The sequence below is a fragment of the Erinaceus europaeus genome, chromosome 20 (genome assembly GCF_950295315.1).
Source record: "Erinaceus europaeus chromosome 20, mEriEur2.1, whole genome shotgun sequence".
Classification (NCBI taxonomy): Eukaryota; Metazoa; Chordata; class Mammalia; order Eulipotyphla; family Erinaceidae; genus Erinaceus; species Erinaceus europaeus.
In genome coordinates this window covers 25,168,487-25,187,725 of record NC_080181.1, presented here as the reverse complement: position 1 = coordinate 25,187,725, position 19,239 = coordinate 25,168,487, and the positions used below count along the sequence as shown (strand labels likewise).

At 50.2% G+C, this 19,239-nt stretch overlaps 1 protein-coding gene and 1 long non-coding RNA gene across 12 annotated transcripts in view; one reads left to right on the top strand and one right to left on the bottom strand.

Annotated features, from left to right (window-relative positions):
- LOC132535011 (uncharacterized) overlaps positions 1-6,263 on the bottom strand; it is a 38,248-nt gene extending 31,985 nt beyond the window's left edge. The window contains exon 1 of the long non-coding RNA XR_009546794.1: positions 6,134-6,263. This is a non-coding gene — a long non-coding RNA (uncharacterized LOC132535011). The remainder of the gene's footprint in view (positions 1-6,133) is intronic.
- KIRREL3 (kirre like nephrin family adhesion molecule 3) overlaps positions 1-19,239 on the top strand; it is a 624,884-nt gene that overhangs the window by 457,896 nt on the left and 147,749 nt on the right. The gene's annotated exons all lie outside the window — the stretch shown is intronic.

Below are 19,239 nucleotides of genomic sequence, written 5' to 3'. Positions count from 1 at the left end.
CTCTGTCTCCATTTCTGTCTTATCCAACAACAACGACATCAATAACAACAATAATAACCACAACAATGATAAACCATCCATGAAGCAACCCCCCTGCAGGTGGGGAGCCAGGGGCTCAAACTGGGATCCTTGTGCCAGCCCTTGAACTTCGTGCCATTGCACTTAACCCACTGTGCTACCGTCTGACCCACAAAAAATGTTTTTTATACTTACTTATTTTCCCTTTTGTTGCCCTTGTTGTTTTATTGTTATAGTTATTATTGTTGTTGTTATTGATGTCATCGTTGTTGGATAGGACAGAGAGAAATGGAGATAGAGGAGGGGAAGACAGAGAGGGGGAGAGAAAGATAGACACCTGCAGACCTGCTTCACCGCCTGTGAAGCAACCCCCCTGCAGGTGGGGAGCCAGGGGCTCGAACCGGGTTCCCTACACCCCTCTCCTAGCCCTCAGGGCCAGGTCCCTCCCACTTCGGTGGCCTCTGGGAGGTGGAGGGGGAGGGAGGTGCTAGCCACCCCTAAGCCTGCAAAATCCATTGGCTCAAGGGAAAGCTACTAGCTGCTTAGTGAGGTAAATATGCAGCCTGCAGGTGGCCAGGTGGATTCTCAGGCTGCTTATTCCAGCTGAACACTACCTGCCAGCTCCCCCACAGAGACTGAGCCTCCCCACTACTCCCTTCAGGGGCCGCCTCACCATACACATCCCTCCCTGCCTTCATCAGTCTAAATTTTTAGAAAGAGATAGATAAAGATAAAGAAGTGTGCAGGGAAAAGCAGGCCTACTAGTCTGAGGAAGTTTTAGGAACTCTGTAGGGTTTGCTGGGGACCTGTCCCAGCCTGGCCTGAATACATAGCTCCAGGCCCAGTGTGATGTGACAGATATGCATGGCCTGGAATGGCAATGTATTTATTAAGTGAAACCGACAACTTTCATTAACCCAAGTAGACATTATTAAAAGGTGCTGGTAGTCTCTGGGAAATGAAGTGCCCGGCTGTGCGCAGGCTGTGCGCTGAGCCCAGACTCGAATGCCCTGAGCTGCTGAGTCAGCTGGGCCTTCCTCCTGGCATCCTGCCATTAATCCATCACTGCCTCAGAAGCAGCCCCTTCCTGAGCCCAAGTCCCCCAGTCCTACCCTGACAACAGCAGCCACGACCACAGGACCCCTCCCTTGGAGGCAGGCATCCCAGAGACCTCTGCTCCAACTCCTGCACTGAAGACAGGGCTGCCAGCTGTGGGCCTGACTGAGCTGCCAGGGGCTGACATGACCCCATTAGATGTGGAGCTTGGTGGTGTCCCAGCCTCCAGGCCACCACAAGGGGGCCACACTGTGGGGGGCAGGAACAGAGGCAGGCTGATGGGAGGAACCCAGAAGAAGGAAGGAGCCAGGAGGATGGGGTGAGTCCCTCCGAATACCCTGCCTTGTGGGCTGCTGGTGATCACAGGTCTTTGCTGAGGCGCAGGAAGCAGCAAAAGCCACTGAATCTGCCACTTTGCAATTTGCAATGCAGTTCCCTGAGACCATCTCATTTGCTACTCCTAAGCCCCGCTGTGCGGGAGATGGCCTCAGCCTGGTTTTCCTCTCATACCGGTGATGAGAGGAGGCTCCCAGAGGTTAAGTGACTCAGAAGATGGTAAGTGGCATCTGTGGGACGTGTGCCTGAGTCTCTGACCCTGCAGCACCTCGTTTTTCCAGCTTCCCCTTACTGCATGGCTCTCAGAGTCCTGGTGCCTGGTGAAGTCAAGACACTCGTTTAGAGGGTGCTGTTCTGTACAAGCTCAGGCCCACCTCTGGGGCACCTTGGTGCAGACAGCGTGTTGTTCATCCTTCCCCAGAAGACTCAGTAAAATAAAGTGCTTAGAGTTCTAGGCAGGCAGTCACCAAGCAGTGGCTCTCAATGTTCCTTAGAAAGAAAGAATCGAACAAAGCCACCATGATTGAATGATTGATTGAATACTCTGATTTAGGGACAATGTCTCTGATTTTTCAGTGATGTTCTCCGTGACAGGTACTGTGTCACCTCTATGGCCTCATTTTTTTGGTTCAGAGACACAATTATCATAACATTGGGCACCTTGAGGAGACAGCACAAGGACAGGGCCTGGGGACTGTTGACCTTTGATTCCTACTGCTTGGACTCTTGCCTGATGTGGCAGGTTATCAATAAGTGTTAGTAGATGGATAGACAAGGCGAAGGGAATGGGCAAGAAGAAAGAGGAAGGAAGGGAGGGAGGGAGGAGAGAAGGGAGGGAAGGGCGAGAGAGGGAAAGGAAAATAAGAAGTGAGTGGATGAAATTTCCCTAAGGACCCAGGACATTCAACATTTCTTAATGTGTTTTCCATCTGTATATCTTCTTGGTATGGTGCTCTTATCTCTCGCCTATGTTCTTTTTATATATATAAATTGTGTCTGTTTCCATTTTCACTAAGAAATAAGTAGCTCCTGTGTCCATCAAAGAGGAAAACATGTGCAGATGCTAAGAGCCACGGTTTTCTTTGGCCAGTCAGTTATCTCAGCAGATGCAGGTTCCTGCAGATGATCCTACAGCTTCCCTCACTCTATGGGGTCAGTGAGAGAAGGGCACATTATCTGGGGAGAGGAAAAGCTGTGAGTTGTGGAACTGTCCTTACCTATGTCGCTTTTCAAGTCAGCAACCCTCTGGGGTCAGAAAAGGTAGGCAGCTCTGCTCACCTGTCCAGTCAGGCCTGCTGAGCAGAGAGCCCTGTGGCCATGGTGTCAGTGCTCTGATGCACAGCCACCCAGATGCCCGTGACCCACACATGCCTTTTCCCTCCAACCATCTGTGGATGGCAGGTAACAGAGGTGGGGCTCAGATTGGGGCTACTCACTGAGATTTCTGAGGATCCCTCTCTCCATATCCATTTCCCTGTGCTCTGTGGAAGACTCCATGTCCTCTCCCTGACCTCTCCGTCCTGGAGCTCCTGGACAGCTGCTGCCCCCTTACTTAGTCTTCAAAAATCAGGCTATTTCCCAGGGTCTGGAGATATTTCTCTCCCAGCCAGTAGTTCTGAGCTGATGCCCGAGGGAGCCAGGTTGGTGTGAGCTCCTACCTGCTTGCTCATTGGTATTTGATGTGAATCAAAGCACTGACTGAACAGGGGTCCCTGTATCCCCAGCCTAGAGTGGGTTTGAGCAGCTCTGAGACTCTGCAGAGGATTCTCAGAATCACAATCCAGCCGATGCAAAGCAGACCTCCTGCTCAGCGTGCAGCCTAGCCCCCTTGATCTCAGACCCAGGTCTTACTGTTTTCATGCAACAAAAACTGACAAGAGAGAGACCAGACAATTCCCAGACAGGGCTTCACTGGGGCTTGTGTCCGGGAACAAGGGAGCCAGTTCTGACAACAGCTCCAAGAGATGCCCATGGCAGGGTACTCATGGGTAGAAGCCAGTTCATAGGCAAATGGGGTTATGCATTCGGAGGTAGGTGGGCAGACTAAGCCCATCAGTGAGGGACAGTTGGAGGCATTGATTCCATTGAGCCCACCAGTCAGGGACTCTCCTTTGCATTTGGCCTAGGTGGGTAGGCACTTAGCAGCTTGCAAGCACTCTCGCTACTTTTCACAGTGACCATTGTGGCAGTTGTGGGGGGGGGTCTCTTTATCACCCCCCCCCCACCATGGTGCCTGTGCACAGGCTCCCTGCAGGAGATCCCGAGTGTGGCTTGACTAAGTAGTCAGGGGTTCCTGTATCTTGATGCAGGAGTTCAGGCCCCGGTTCTAGCCTATCTTCCTCCCTGCTAGGTGACTTGGCGTGGAGTGAGGAGGTGGGCTATAAGTGTCTCACGCAGTTCTTTATGCCTCAACCAGGCAGACCCCTGATAATATTATTGAGACTCCTGTAGACATGGAGAAATGAGCAAGGTTGACTCTCACCATGGCCTTAAACTTTCCGCCAGAAGTTCCTGAAGAGCTCACCCCCTCTTACGAGTCCTTCCAGCCACCATGCACACACCCCAAAGCATCCCTGACTGAACAGCAAGCTCAGGCTAAGTGGGTTTATCAAGACCTTGGTTCTCAGGAATAACTGAGGGTCCTTAATAGGAGCACAGCCCAGATGGGTCAGGTTCAGTGCTCAGGTGAGGGTTCAGCCCCTCCCCACACCACACTCCCTCCTTTCTGCAGTGGAGCTGTGGTGACAAGATGCCTGCTAGCAGCTCCCACACCAGCCACTTTCTAGCTGTGTGGCCCCAGGCAAAGGATTTGACCTCTCTGAGCTTTCCCATTATCGGTTGGTGAGCTTGGCTCCGCAGGCTGGTTGCGAGGATCAAATGAGATCATGTATGAAGCCTCGCATAATCAGGGTGGCACTGGACAAAAGGCAGTTGCTATTATTACAGCACCTCTCACCCAGGCAAAAGTACAGAGGGTGAGGGGTCAGGCCTGGGGAGAGGAGTTAGAAGGGGTGTTTCCTCCCCAGTAACCCCCCACACGCCACAGGCTCCATCACCCCCAGACCTAAAAGAGCTCCCTGGGTGAAGGGCTCCCCGCTGGCATCAAAGCACACACAATGAGCTCCGGGCTTCAGAGCAGCCAGAAGTGGCATCAGGAGGTGGACAGAAGAGCTGCTGGGCTGACCTCATGCCCTGCTACTGGCAGGGAAAGACTTTTGCTTTGTCAGGAGGGAGGGGCCACTCCTCATCTCAGTAAACAAACTCAGCAATTCAATTAGCTCCTGCTCCATGTTGATCAGAGTGCTGAAAGGGCTGCCACCCCTGTACATCGGTCAGCCACCATCACCACTGTGACTTTGCCAGGAGAATCAAAGAGGCAGCTTCTGGTAACCGTGTTTCATCTCCAGTATTCCCAGGCTCCCTGAGGTTTGAAACCCATGTTGTCCTGAGATAGGTTGTCAGACGTGTGTGTGTGTGTGTGTGTGTGTGTGTGTGTGTGTGTGTGTGTGTGTGTGTGTTATTGCCACCAGGGTTATCGCTGAGGCTCGGTACAGGCACTGTGAATCCATTATTCCTGGCAGACATTTTTTTCCCTTTTCTTTTTCTCTCCCCCACCCCTCTATTTTATTGACATGACAGAGAGAAACTGAAAGGGGAGGGGAAAACAGAGGGAGAACAAGAGACACCTGCAGACCTGCCTTCCCACTTGTGAAGCATCCCCCCCTGCAAAGTGGAGAGTGGGGGCTTGAACCCAGGAACTAGCACATGGTAACATGTGCTCAACCAGGTGCACCACCACCTGGCCCCTGAAATGTCCACTTTATTGCTCCATCTGGAAGGAGGGGCCAGATGCCCAGGATCGGGAGGGGAAGCAGGGAGGAAATAATTAGCCTTTAGGGCTGGCAAAATAACTCACCTGCATAGTGCACCTGCTTGGCCATGCAGGGGACTCAGGTTTAGGTCTGGCCCCTACTACATTAGAGGAAATTTCAGCACTGTGGTTCCTCTCCCTCTTCTCCTCCCATCTCCCCCTTTCCCTCCTTCCCTCTTTCTGTGTCTATCTGAAAAAGTTAACCTAAAGCAGTGAGACCCTGCAATAAAGAGAAAGACTTTGCCTGCCATATACCTGGGTGAATGGGGAAGAAGGTTGTGGGGCTGAGGGAGGACACAGCAGACCACAACTTTGTCTTTCTACCTGGTTCTACCATGTCTTTTCTGAAAACCTTGCTGGTCACCATTTTAGCAGATGTCTCATGTTTTGAAGACTTGTCGACTTAGAGATCAAAGCACTGTTCATCTCTGGTATATATAATGCTGGGATGAATCCCAGGAGCTCATGCATGCAAGTCCTGTGCTCTACTGCTAAGCCACCTCCCAGTCACCTTTTGTCAGAGAGCTGACCTTGGGGAGGTAACTCTGAAATCTGAGCATAGCAAGGAAAGTTGTGGTTTGAGGAGTCAGCAGGAGGTAGTGTTCAGGTGCATGGAGAGCAGGTAGGAAGAAGGAGCAGCTGTGCAGATGACGGGCAGGCTCCCCAACCAAGCAGAAGGCAGGGAAATGTGAGGCCTACTTTGCAGATTCCCATAGGTGCCAGAGGAGAGGAGGGTGAGAGAAGGACCGGCCAAGTAGAGAAGAAGAAAGCTTCTGTTTACCGCCATCTATCTCCCATAATTAGCCATTTAGGAAGAAAATAGCCTTCAGATTCAAAGGTAAATTGACTTACATTGGGATAATAACGTTTGATTGAGCACGGGAAGTTCATCTTTAGAGTATGAGAGCAAACAAATTGCTTTTCTTCCCAGGCGCTTGGGAAGAAACAAGATGAGATTGCAGGTGCTACCAGAGCTGTGTTCCCATTGCCTCAGGACATTAGCAGGCCCAGGCGCCACCACAGACCAAGGATCCACGGCTCCGTCTCTGCCACTTGTTCTCTGATTCTTGTTTTGGAGGAGTTTTAAATTCTGTTGCATCACATCGATGCAGCAATCAGTTATTATTGTCAACAAGAGCATGAAGAGACATAAATTCTCTCCCTTAGATAGAGGCTGGTTCATAAATACATTTCTTTATTGCTTCCTGGATGGGGAAAATTGCTCTGTGCCTTGGCTTCCTGGAACATGGCGGGGTGCAAAGGGTTTTAGATTTTGCTTCCTATTCGATTCAGGTTGTGAAATCCCAGATGAGTTCTTGTAAACAGCACTGCCTTCTGTGTTTCCTGGGGGGAGGGAGGAGAAGAGAGGGAACATGCAAATAAAAATTGCATGATGTGTGTGCTCGGGTAGGTGAGTTAAGTGGTGAGGGACGTGGGGAAGGAGCAGTAACTCTCGCTGCAAAAGTCATGTGGTTCTTTCAGAGGAGCAAATGTTTGAGTCTGATTGAAAAGTGAGACAGGAAAGTGAACTACCAACCAAAGGGCTGGCAAAATAGCTCACCTGGCTAGGGTGCTGCTTTAGCATCCCAGCCCCCACCACACTGAAGAAAGCTTTGGTGCTGTGGTATCTTTCCATCTCCCTCTGTCTCTCTGCCTCTATCCAATTAAAGTCAGGCTGGAGCTGTGAAGGCCCAGGGATGACCCAAAAAGGCAGGAGGCAGGGAAGAACAGTTTAAAAGAGTCAAGGAAGGTGCACAAAAACCTTCCTTTTTTTAAGGTTGGTTTTTTTTTTTTAAGTTTTATTTATTTGAAAATATATGAGAAATGATAGGAGAGAGAGAAAGAACCAGACATCACTCTGGTACATGTGCTGCTGGGGATTGAACTTGGGACCTCATGCTTAAGAGTCCAAAACCTTATCCACTGCGCCACCTCCCGGACCACACAAAGACCTTCCTTTACTCAAGCTCTTCCCAACAGCTGGTTTTCAGCAGAAATTCAAATTCTCCCTACAAAAATTACTCACAGTCACCCCACTAGCACTTCATCTCAGCTATCTGGCTTTTCTGTTTATTCTGACAATACTGGTACATGTGGGAAATAGAAGCAAAGGGACCTGGGAAGCCCATAGGGGTGTGTGTGTGTGTGTGTGTGTGTGTGTGTGTGTGTGTGTGTGTGTGTGTGTGTGTTCCCACAAGTGCAAATGTTCCTCTAAAGTGACTCATGGCCATGAAATATTTAAGGACATTGAATCTAAAATCTAAATACAGAGGAACAAAGCAATGAAACTTTTTTTTTCTTTTTGGCTAATAAAGTCCTGGTTGTCTGTGGCTGTATTGTCCACTGCCATGTACAAAAATTAGCAACTAAGATTAGGCACATTTAGCATCTCAAAACCTCTGTTGTCAGGCATGGTGGCTCAGCCTAGCTGGACCTCTGCTTTAGGGTCTCTCCCAAAGCTATGGGCAAGCTGGCGGCCAGGGCTGCACATCTCAGGGCTCGCCAGGCAGACAGTTGTGCAGGAGGCCTCGCTCCCTCACTGGACTTGGGCCAAAGGCTCCACTCAGTTCTTGCTGCACCGTCCTCCCAACACAGCAGCTCTCTCCAAAGCAAACGCCCAGAAACCAGGACAAAGAGTGTACATACCAGCAAGACAGAGCCCAGAAGCCCCTTCTTTTATGATTTAATTGCCGACGTGACACCTCTTCACTCTTGCCACCTTCTGTTCACTAGAAACAAGGCACCGGGGACCGGCCCACTACTCTCAGGGGTTGGAAGCATGGTTTGGAAACCAGGAGATAGGAACTGTTGGCAATCTGCTAGCCACAGGACCTTGGCTGTTAAGTCAGATCCCCAGAGTGGAGACTCTGTCAGCAACCCCAACAGAGGTTGAATCTAGGAGTAGAGCCCTGGAGTGTCTTCCCAGACTCCCCCCTCAGCCACAGGGAAGGTCACACATCAGAAGGGTGGTCAGTGGCTGAGTTGGACCTGGGGAGGTGGGAGATCTGATCTTTCTCATGAGAACAGTAAATTGTTTTAACAGAAAAATTAATCTGTGAAAGAGCAGCCAAGCAGATCTGAATTTCTGTGCAGCCCCCTCCCCACCTCCTAGCCCTCTGTGACCGACCTAGATCCTGTCAAACACCCAGAGACAAAGGGGAGAAGGAAGGAGCCTCCCAGGTAACGGAGGGGAATAAACAGCAGCCCGAGAAGAGTTGGTCACCTTTCCATTTTAAGAGGTAAAGGCAGCAGAGAAGGAAAAAGAAAAGAGTGGGGGTATGAGACTGTGCCTGCCTCAGGAGTCCACTGGGGGCCAAGACACTGCACGGGAACAATGCAGCCCAGACAATGGCTGCCGCTGAAAGCCCTGCAAACGGGGCACACAGGCTCTCGCCTCTGGGATGTCTTCATAGATTAATAAGGCTTTTGAGGATTTCCAGAAACATACCAGTGAGTCACAGCCTAAGAGGGGCCAAAGTGGGATTCTTTGAAGCCTCCTTTTCAGCAGCTTGAAACAGCAGCCCGTCTCTGTGCCCAACAAGGAGGGGCCAGAGCCAGGCCAGTCAAGGAGAGCCATTGTGTGTCTAGAAAATGGGAGCCCACAAGGGGACTTCGTAGCATCCTGAGCGAGCCATTGAAGTGGGAAGGTAGGCTCAAGCCAATGCTCAGAACAGTGGGCTGGACCCACAATGGGAGGGAGGCAGCCTTGGCACAGACACCAGGCCACGTAGTTTCAGATGGAGTGGGGAGGCATTCTTGGGACCCTGGAAGTCAGAGATGTTTACAAGTTAGACAGATAATGTTTACAAGGTAAGACAGGCATTCTTCCCATCCACTGTAGAAGTAAAGAAATTAAAAAACTTGGAGGGGGAGTCAGGTGGTGATGCATATGATAGAGTGCACACATTATAATGCACAAGGACTCAGGTTTAAGCCACCTGGCCCCACCTGCAGGGGGAAAGCGTCATGAGTGGTGAAACAATGCTGCAGAGCTCTCTCCTTCCTTCCCTTCTTCCTTCACTCCCTCCCTTCTTCTATTTCAATTTCTCTTAATGTCTATCCAAAATAAATAAATAAAATTTAAATATTTATTAGTTTGCTAGACACAGAGAGAAGTTTAAAGGGAAAGGGAAGACAAAAATACCTGCAGCACTGCTCTACCGTTTGCAAAGCTTTCTCCCTACATGTGGGGACCCATGTCCGTGAGCACTGTAAAATGTGTGCTCAACTAGGAGCACTACCACCCAGCCCCAATAAACAAAATTTTAAAAAAGAAAGAACGAAACTGAAAATAAAAAGCACCTAATGATTTACCCAAAGTCTCAGCAATAAATAACCAAGTGGATTTTTCTGTCTTGTTAGTTTGACATCCACTGGGATGAATAGCCAGTAGAATTAAGAAGCTAAGGAGTAATTTTTCTCTCACATGACGTGAAAGCTAGTGGTTCCCTTGCTCGAGTCTGCTGAAGTGCTGACCATCAGCTCTACATTTCAGGCCAGAAGATGAGGAAAGAGCAAACAAGGTCTACCCCCAGGTGAATCCATTATCTTTAAAGTCTGCCCAATTGTTTCTGACCAAGTGGGCATTAGTTACCTCTAGTTTTTCTTTTCTTTTCTTTTTTTTTCTTTTTTTTTTACCTCTAGTTTTTCAAGGGAAGCTGGAAAATTCATATTGTGTTATCTTAGAACCCTACGATGTGAAGATTCAGGTGATAAATACATGGGAAGGGTATGTGTTAGGTCAGCTAATAGCACTCTACCACATGGCCCAGACAACCATTTCCCCTCACTCTAACACAGAGTCACTAGCATCCAGATACTACCTGAACAAGGGTCCCAGGAAAGGAATCGTGGCTCGTGTCAGCCATGTGTCAGCCCTTATCACCTCTAAGACTCACTGTCTCTCCTGCTCTAGTAACTAAGTCTCTCCTCTCAGGAATTGTGTGAAATTAGATGCAGGTCTTTGCTTCAGTTGTTAAATCATGGTTAGAAGGAGAACTAAGTGAAGGTTGTACCCTAGACATAACTATATTTCCAGTGACGCAGTACTGGTCAAGTTATGTAACAATAGGACCAAGTAGCAGTGGTTGGAGGTAGGCTGCCATATTCTGCCCCATCTGATGCCAACGTCTATTTCCATATCAGGGGGCACAAGAACCTCACTTTTCACTGGTGCAGCAGACAAAGGGCCCCATAACCTAGGGGTAGAGGGTGAGGCAGTACTCAAAAGAGCAGAGTAGGGTCTCTTGCCCTTTGTGACCAAAATAGTCTGGAGCTCTGAATAGAAACTGTGAGAACAGTGTGACAGGGTCATGCCTGCCACCCGCTTCCTCTTCCCCTCGTTTCTAAATTTCTTCCTGTGACATTTCGAGTTACAAGGCTCCCATCTCAGAACTTTGACTTTGAATGTCTTTTCATATTGGCCTTAAAGAAGATGGTGTCATCAGCGACCTTTTGAAAAGACCACGGGGGCTTAATTAAAAACTAAACTTGGCCACTTAATTCAGATGATCCTGTCTACTCCTCAGCACGGAAGTGATCCCAGCCTTGTCAGCCTACGGCAGGTGTCAAACACTGTCCTTTGGTGTGCCCACACTGAGGAGCTGTGCAGCACCAGGCAGGAACCATGAGAGGGGGCCCGGGACACAAGAGAGGAGGAGGAGCTCCTCAGGGAGGGCGAGACATTGGTGCAGGATTGTGCTTATGGTGGTGGTGAGTCTAGGGCAAGGGGGTCTTCTGTGTCCTACCTTCCTTCTGAGTGGCTCAGGAGGGGGACTGGATCCATAGAACCAACACATCCTGCCAGGCTAGCGTCGCCGGAGAGGGAAGAGACCAGGAACTCGTGGCTGAGTGGGAATGCAATGCAATGCCTTTATTGATCAGAGACAACACTTTTTATATATTTCTTTAACCAGAAGTGGCAAGTGGAAAAAGGAAATGGCTAGGAGAGGGGGTGGAGAAAAGAAAAGAGCTCGAAAGTAGAAAGCTTCCATAGCAGCTGTTGGGAAGGTTCTAACCAATGGGATAAACCAATACCCTGCAGGCAGGGCGGGTCTCAGGCAAAACAGTGATTCTGTAAATAGATCACAGTATTAAACATGGAGCAGGGCATAATGCCCAACAACATCCTGCTTCTTCCTACTGCTGTCAAGGTTCTGGTCCTCAGAAGGTGGAAGGATTGTGTCCTCTGGGCACTGGGAACTGCAGCCTCGACTCAGTCTCTCCCAGAGCCCATCATCACCTTGGAACCAGAGCTAGAAAGATCAGATTGGTGGCTGTCTCTGGTGTTTCTCTTAATTTCTTTGTAGCAGCTTTTATTTCCCCCACCTTTTCCACAAAAAGGAAAGTGGCTCAGAGTACAGAGTTGAACCACGAAGACTCACAAACTCCTAAAGACACTGAGGAGAGAGGCCTGCACCCCACTGCCAGCATGGCTGCAGAAGATAGAAAGCCAATTATTTCCCAGATGAAAGTCATTTCTGCTTTCACCAGCCACATCCAACAGTCAGTCATAGAGCTAAAGCAGCTAAGAATCCCTCTTCAAAAGTCCAGTCAGCCCCATCCCTGCCTTCCCCCCATTCAGAAGAAAAGGATGCTGAAACTCTGGCTTTTCTTCCACCATAAAGGGACTGAGTAACCTAGGACATGTGGTTTAACCTCTCTGGGCCTCAGATGCCACCACTGTAAAATAAGTTGTGGGTTGCTCTGAAGGTGGTGACCATCATCTAGATTTCCTTGCATTTTATTCATTCTTTTGAAAATCTGCTGAGCATCTGCCATGGACCAAGGACTACTCTCCATGTGATCAGAAGCACTGAACTGGGATCTCTTGCCACACAGCATCATGGGCATGAACCTGAACATCCGAGTTTCTAGAACTTTCCAATAGGTGATCCTTGAAATTGGCATTGACCTTGAGAGAAGGCAGCTCAGCCATCAGCCAGGCTCCCCCACTTTGGCCTGTATGGCTTTCCATGTGGTCCACTAGAACCTGGGACAGAGCTATTCATCTGGGGTGTCTTCCCCAAGACTCCCTTTGAAGATCTCAGCCACCTCTAGGCTCCTAAAAGGAGGAACATAGCGTCAGCCTCTTGTTCTGAAATCCTCGGTTTTACAATCCTCTGTGAATGTGTGTGTGCGCGCACACACACGGAAAGCCTTTGAAAAGCAGGTGATACCTGTACCTACAGAGCAAGTCAAGTCCCTCATGGCTGCTCACTCAAGGCTTTATGTGGCATCAAAACTTGTCATTTCTTGCCATCTTCTATCACTCTTAGAGGAGGGAGGGTCAGTATGGCCTGGCTGAAGGAACCAGAGGACTGACAGTCAACTAGATCTTCCTGGGGAAATTCTAGTCTTTCCTTGGCTGCTTCCTGACTGCGTGACCTTGAACAGAACACTCACCCACTCTGAGTCATAGCAGCAGCATCTGCAAGCTGGAGCTCACCACCCATCCCTTGTAGTCGTGGTGAGAATGAGATCACTGATGCAAATGCTTGGCAAACTGAAGGATCTCCAGCCAAAGACCCTTACCAGGGAGAAACAGGATGAGACCCAAGTCACAGAGCCTGTGGGTGGTTGTCTCCTGCTCCTCCCACCCCAGATGGGACTGTAGGGAGGGCTCTGCCCCCAACCACGTACAGGACTCCCAGAACCAGACTGTGGATGAGGTTGACTTTTGTCTGGGCACAGAGGGCATCACCCCCCACAGTAGCCCTCCTCCCTGCTCAAGTGCCGAGGGCCCTGGAAAAAAGAAGAGGAGGTTGGCAAAGTGGCTTTGAGTACGCTTGGCCAGCAGACAGGCCAGACCGGCCATCTCACAGCTGCCAGCCCACAATGGCAATACAGCCAAAGGGAGCTCCCCACCCAGGAAGGTTCCCCTGGGCCCAAGACTCCAGTAGCTGACTGCAAGGAAACACCAGCCCCTCTCCCCAGGGCAGGCCCCACTGGCACAGAGTGTAGAGACGTGTATGGAGGGAGAGCCACAGCCAACACAAAGCCATTGCTAAGGGCAAGTTCCTATGTAAGATCATTGAGAGGACTTTTTCTGCTCTGTCCTGGTTCTCTGGAGAATCGAAGGTACTCAGGTGAGGAGAGGGAGAGAGGGAGAGGGAGAGGGCAAGAGAGAGAGAGAACGTAGAGAATTTCAAAATCTCCAGGAGCCTTAGAGAGCTGCTGCTGCTTCAAGGTCCACTACAGGCTGCAGGCTGGGGGAAATAGCCTAATGGTTACGCAAATAGACTCTCATGCCTGAAGCTCCAGTGTCCCAAGTTTAATCCTGGTACAAACGTAAGTCAAAGCTGAGCAGTGCTCTGGCAAAATAAATAAATAAACGAATAAATAAAGAAGGAAAGAAGAGGAGGAGCAGGGAAGAGAAGCCAGGAAGGTCCACTATAATCATACCGCAGCCCTGGGGTCAGCCTGTACAACTCCAGGGAAGCACACCTGAGGACAATGGCCTCCTTTCTTCCTGGGGGTCACTAGTGCTCTTGTATGTCCACTGTGAGCCGTGAACACTGTGAGTCTTCTCACTCCCCACAGCTCATATGCACATGTGAGCAATTGTATAGGTCCTGCAAATCACCCTGGTCTGCATGCCCAGCATGAGGACCCAAATCTGGAAAGAACCAGCAGGCAAGCAAGTGAAAGAGCTGGTGGGTCCAGTGCCCACCCTGTGCCCAGAGGAGATGCAGCAGGTGGCTGATGCTGGTGATCTGCTTGTGCCCACCCAGCTCTGTACCCAGGTGCCCACAGTGAGCAGGGAGGGGCTGTGACTGGGGGCCACCAGACCAGGCAGTTCACTACTGACAGCCAGAGAGAGCCAGCAGAGTAAAAATGCCAGTGCCCTGCAGCCTCCTGATAAGGGTGCTAAATAAAGGTAATTTTCAAGTCACCGGTTAACAATGGCTGAGCACTGGGGCTGTGACTGATGAGTCAGTCGTTTACTGGGAGAGCTGTTGGGGACTGCCTGGAAGAGCCACTTGGCCCAGGTTCTGTGTCCACACAAGGCTGACCCACAGAAAACAGTGTCTAGGCCCCATGAGAAGTAAAGCCCACAGTGCTGTACTTGCTTTGCCAAAGCCCTGGCCAACACTACTTCCTGTCGGACCCTCGTTCAGGCGAGATGTTTCTAGCAGCTCCAAGGCTGCTGGCCCAGAAGCCCTTTGTGCAAGCCTCTTGGTGTGGGTGGAGAGTGTGGGTGTAGGTGTGGTTGGACTCAGACCAGCCAGGGCTCCTGCTACCTCTAGGCCCCTACACCAGTCACCCTCTGCCCAGGCAGCCTCTGCCCAGTCACCCTCTGCCCAGGCAGCTGCCTGGTGCTCTGAATAGGCATCTACCAGCTGAGCTGAGGCTCCTGGCCTCCAGGACCCATTTACCCCTAGATCTCCGAGTTGGCATATCACCTTTCACTGCCCACCACAGTCATATATTAGGATTAGTTCCAAATGCATTTTTTCCCCTGGGCCTCTTCACCCCCCAGCTAGGTCCACTTCCCTGGCTCTCTTGGCTCTGGCCAAGCAAAAGCGTTATTTCCACTCATAGCAGGCTACTCAGGGGGCACTAGGTTTCTGCTTGTTTGCCATTTGCTGTTCTTCCCATCCATTGTGTTCTGTCTTCCTTGCTGGATCAGACTCTTAAGAGGAGACTGCCTCCTCTAGCCCCCAGTCTTCCCTGGAGGTCTCATGGAGCATGAGACGTTGACTTTGGGGCTCAGGTCTTGCTTCCCCTACTTTCTAGCTGTGTGACTCCAGACTTTGCTCAATGTCATTCTTATCCCTGTAAAGGGAATGAAGACTCAAACAATAGCTAAGTAGAAAAGAGCTTGAATAGGGTCTGACACAAGGGTGCCTGGTACACTGAAGTCCCCATCTGTGGAGCTAGATGGAAGATTCCTTAACTGTCTCAAGAACCCACCTCTGGTGAATTCAATAGCAAGGAGCCCCCAGTCTTGGCAGTGAAAAGCCCCCAAATCTGCCAGTGCCCTACAGGGATAGATTGTCATGGAGACCATTAACTCAACAAGAGGCTGGGTTTTTGCATGGGCTCCAAAAATGGCAGGTGAGCTGTGTGAACTTGGGTTAGTCACAGAACCTCTCTGAACTTCATCATGAGGACAGCCCCATCCAGTCAAGAGCAAGTATTATCATGAGGAGCGAAGAAAGTGCTGTGAGCATTGAGCAGTGCTGTCATGTGAGAGGGAGTGCCCTGGGTATTATAACCATTAGGATTTACTGTCTCCCAAGCCATCTTCCTGCCTGAACACTGGGAACTTCCTGCTAGGGTTTTTGCCTTGAGCCCTTGGATGATGGCCAGTAACAAGCTTGAAGCCAGTTGAGACACGTAAGACAAGTTATTTGTGATGAGGCAAAAAAAAGGCAGAGAATAGGAACAGACAGCTTAGGAGGGGTACCCAAGAAGTGAGAGGTCCCCTGCAGCCTGAGCTCTCCAGCCTGATGTAGGATGAGGAAAGCAGTAGGGAGCAGAGCAGGAAAGAAGAGAGGGGGCACTTCCTACTTTGCTACACTTCTATTCTCCCTCCCCTGACCCTGAGCACACCCCACATAACACAGGAACAAGCATGCTCAAAATTATGGGCCCAAAGCCCTGTGCTACTCCTCATACTGAAGGGGTAGACATCCCCCTCCAAAGCCTCCTGGGGAGAGGGAGACTCCTGTCTGTGTCCCCAGCCTCCTTGAGGCCAGGCCACCAGCCCCCACAGGCGGAGCTCAGGCCCTAATTACACCCTTCATCACTTCCCCACTAAGGCTGAAATGGGGACAGATCGCTCACCAAGCAGTGGCAGTGACCTTCACAGGCCATTTCACCACCATCCAGCACCCTGCTTGCTGGAGACGAGCTCTCGATCATCTGGAGAACTCACTACGCACCACAGCAGAGATAAGTACAGGCATGGGAGGCATAGTCAGGGGTGGGGTGTGTGCGTTCTGGTGCTGCATCCATAGCCGCACCAGTGTCACAGGAGAGGCTTCCCCATGGTGCCTCGTCTCAGGAAGATCTGGAGATTTAGGGCACAGTCCTAGGGACTTAGGACTGACTGCAAAGCCAATTAAGGAGTCAGCCCTAGGATGTGGGGGTCCAAGAAAGGGAGTGTCATCTTAGACCACATGACCCAATGCTCAGGACAGCAGTAGCCCTCCAAGCTTTGTGTAATCGGGCCAGGTCGGAAATCTTGGTTCAGTTCTCAAAGTGTGTGTGTGTGTGTGTGTGTGTGTGTGTAGGGGTATTAATAAAGCAGGAAATAACAATAGTTTAGGTCAAAAGACCATTGTCACCTAAGGAAAGGAAGGACATGTGATGGTTAAGAATAGAGATATCTTTAGGTGGGTGGGTGAGTGAGTGTGTGGGGATACAGAACTTTGGTTTATACCCTTTTAATCTTATAATCTTGTAAGCCATCATTAATCATAAATTTTAAAAAAATTTCTAAAAAGAATGGAGACCTTAGGGATGGCAAGATAGCTCACCTGGAAAGGTGCCTGCCTTGCCATGCACACTACCCAGGTCTGAGCCCAGCCCCCCATGCACGGAGGGCAGGGGGAACTTTGGTGCTGTGGTGTCTGTCCCTCTCTCCCCCATTTCCCTGTCTCTGTGTTTCTCTTTCTATCTGAAACAGTCAATGTGGAGCAGAGAAACATTGATGTCAGGAAAGGAAGGAAGGGAGGAAGGGAGGAAGGGAGGGAGGGAGGAGCAAGCATAGATAGATACATAGACACATAGATGGAAAGGAAGGAAGGAAGGAAGGAAGGAAGGAAGGAAGGAAGGAAGGAAGAGAGGGAGGGAGGGAGGGAGGGAGGGAGGGAGGAAGGGAAGGAAGGAAGGAAGGAGCATAGATAGATACACAGACACATAGATGGAAGGAAAGAAAGGGAAGGAAGCAAGGAAGGAAGGAAGGAAAGCACAGACCTTGGAATCTGTTTCCTGGGCTCACATTTGAGGCCAATAAATGCTCAACAAATGTCAGGGTTGCATCGCAGGAGGGAGAGAGGATCCAGGGACTTGTGGTGGCGTGGTAATACAATTCTTTATTGATGCGAACGCTCCAGAGTCGGGTGTGAGCACAGCGGGCTTATGCCACATGGAGCTAGCAAAATGGCCGCCTCCCACTACGCCAGCCCTTCTCCAGGTCGGGACGTGGAAGAGAATGAAAACAAAACCGGAACAGCAGCGGGTTTTATAGGGTAAAAACTGGAAGTGGCAAGTTGGAAACAGAAATGGCTAGGAAAGGGGGGGAGAGAGGCAAAGGCATGCTGGGAAGGGAGAAGTGTCCTTAGCAACTGTTGCAGTAGTTTTAACTGAATTAGCAGTGCCCTGAGGGGATAACGTGGTGGGGATCTTTCAGGCAAAACAATGATTATGTAAATATATCATAGTGTCAGCAATAGAGCATGGAGCAGAGCAGGGAGGCTGGCTTTAAGGCCCAACAAACAAATACAAGCTGCCATTAGTACCAACACCATATGAGTGTTAGTGTTGGTGTTAATTTGGTGCCCTATGGACTTCAGTGTATTCTGGACTCTGGTGGTGTCTAAGGGTGCTTCCACCCCTAAGAGTGAAGCAGGGCTTCCAGGTAGTAAGTGAAGCAGGATCTCAGTGAGCAGCAGGACAGTCAGGTAAAGGCACTGGCCAGCATAGGCAAGGTGGCAGGGCCACAGTGCAGGGTACTTCTCCCAGGCATCAGTATCCTTGCACTAACTAGTTGAGACACTGAGGCTAGGAGGTAAAAAGGTGCATTCTCACCCTATAGAAAGTGTCCAAATCCCACAGGCCCCCGAGTTTGAGGTCCAGGAACACAGAAGTTCTGTCTCAGCATTGCTGCTTAACAAGCTGTATCACCAAGTGCGTTTACTCAGCCTCCCTGAGTTCCCACGTCCTCAACTGAAAGCAAGAGGACACTTCAGAGGAGGAAGAGAAGCCCAGTACTAGTGTTCCAAGCTCATTGGATCCTGAGCCCTCCGCTGCACAGCCCTAACTCCCTTGGGAATTCACATTCAGGAAGGGTCCCAAGATAGCTGCTGCATACCCCACGCTCATTGTCAGTTTTGTCCCCCACCATGCAGCCTCTGCCAACAGCCCAGACTCCTTCAGCTCTGAAGGGTTTGGAGGGCCCTTCATCTGCTGCCGGGTTATTTGTTGTCCCTGTTGTCATGAGGAACAGAAGAGAAATATTGTCTCCAGCCAGAGCCGCAGGAGGCAGGCACCGAGAGGCAGCATCTGGGGTGGCTGTAATCGCTCTGATTAGAAGACATCCTGCAGACTGCTGGAAGGTACAGGGAATTGCTGAAGCCCGGGGATCTTGGGGGCATCCTGGGAGCTCGTGACTCCCATGAAGAGTGAGGACCAACCTCCTCACACCAAATTGCTGCTATTCCTTTCACCACATAGTACACTCCCTGCTGGAGAGACTGATGCCTGGCTTTATCCCAATTCCTACCACCACCCTCAGAACCCCAGTGATCCCAGTCAGAGTTCTAGCTTCACATATAAAAAAACAAGTGCCTTGGGGGAGGAGGAGGGCAGTGGCATACCTGGTTGAGCAAACATGTTACCATGCTCAAGAATTTAGGTTCAAACCCCCATTCCCTAACCTGCAAGGGGGATGCTTCATAAGCAGGGAAGCAGATCTATAGGTGTCTTTTTCTCTCCCTCTCTATCTCCTCCTCCCCTCTCAAGAAAAAGTAAGGGGGGGAAGGCCATCAGGAGTGATGGATTCATAGTGCTGTCACCGAGCCCCATCGATAACCCTGGTGGCAATGAACAAACAAATAAATAAATAAAGGTTTTAGTCATATACTTCCTGAGTACGTACTAATTGCCAAGCTGAATTAGAGAGGGCAACAAAGCAGATCCCTGAAATTGGGGCACTGATTCTGAACAAAAGCATAACAAGTAGTAAATTGCAAAGCATGCTAGCAGGTGCTGAGTGCTGCAGGCCAGGG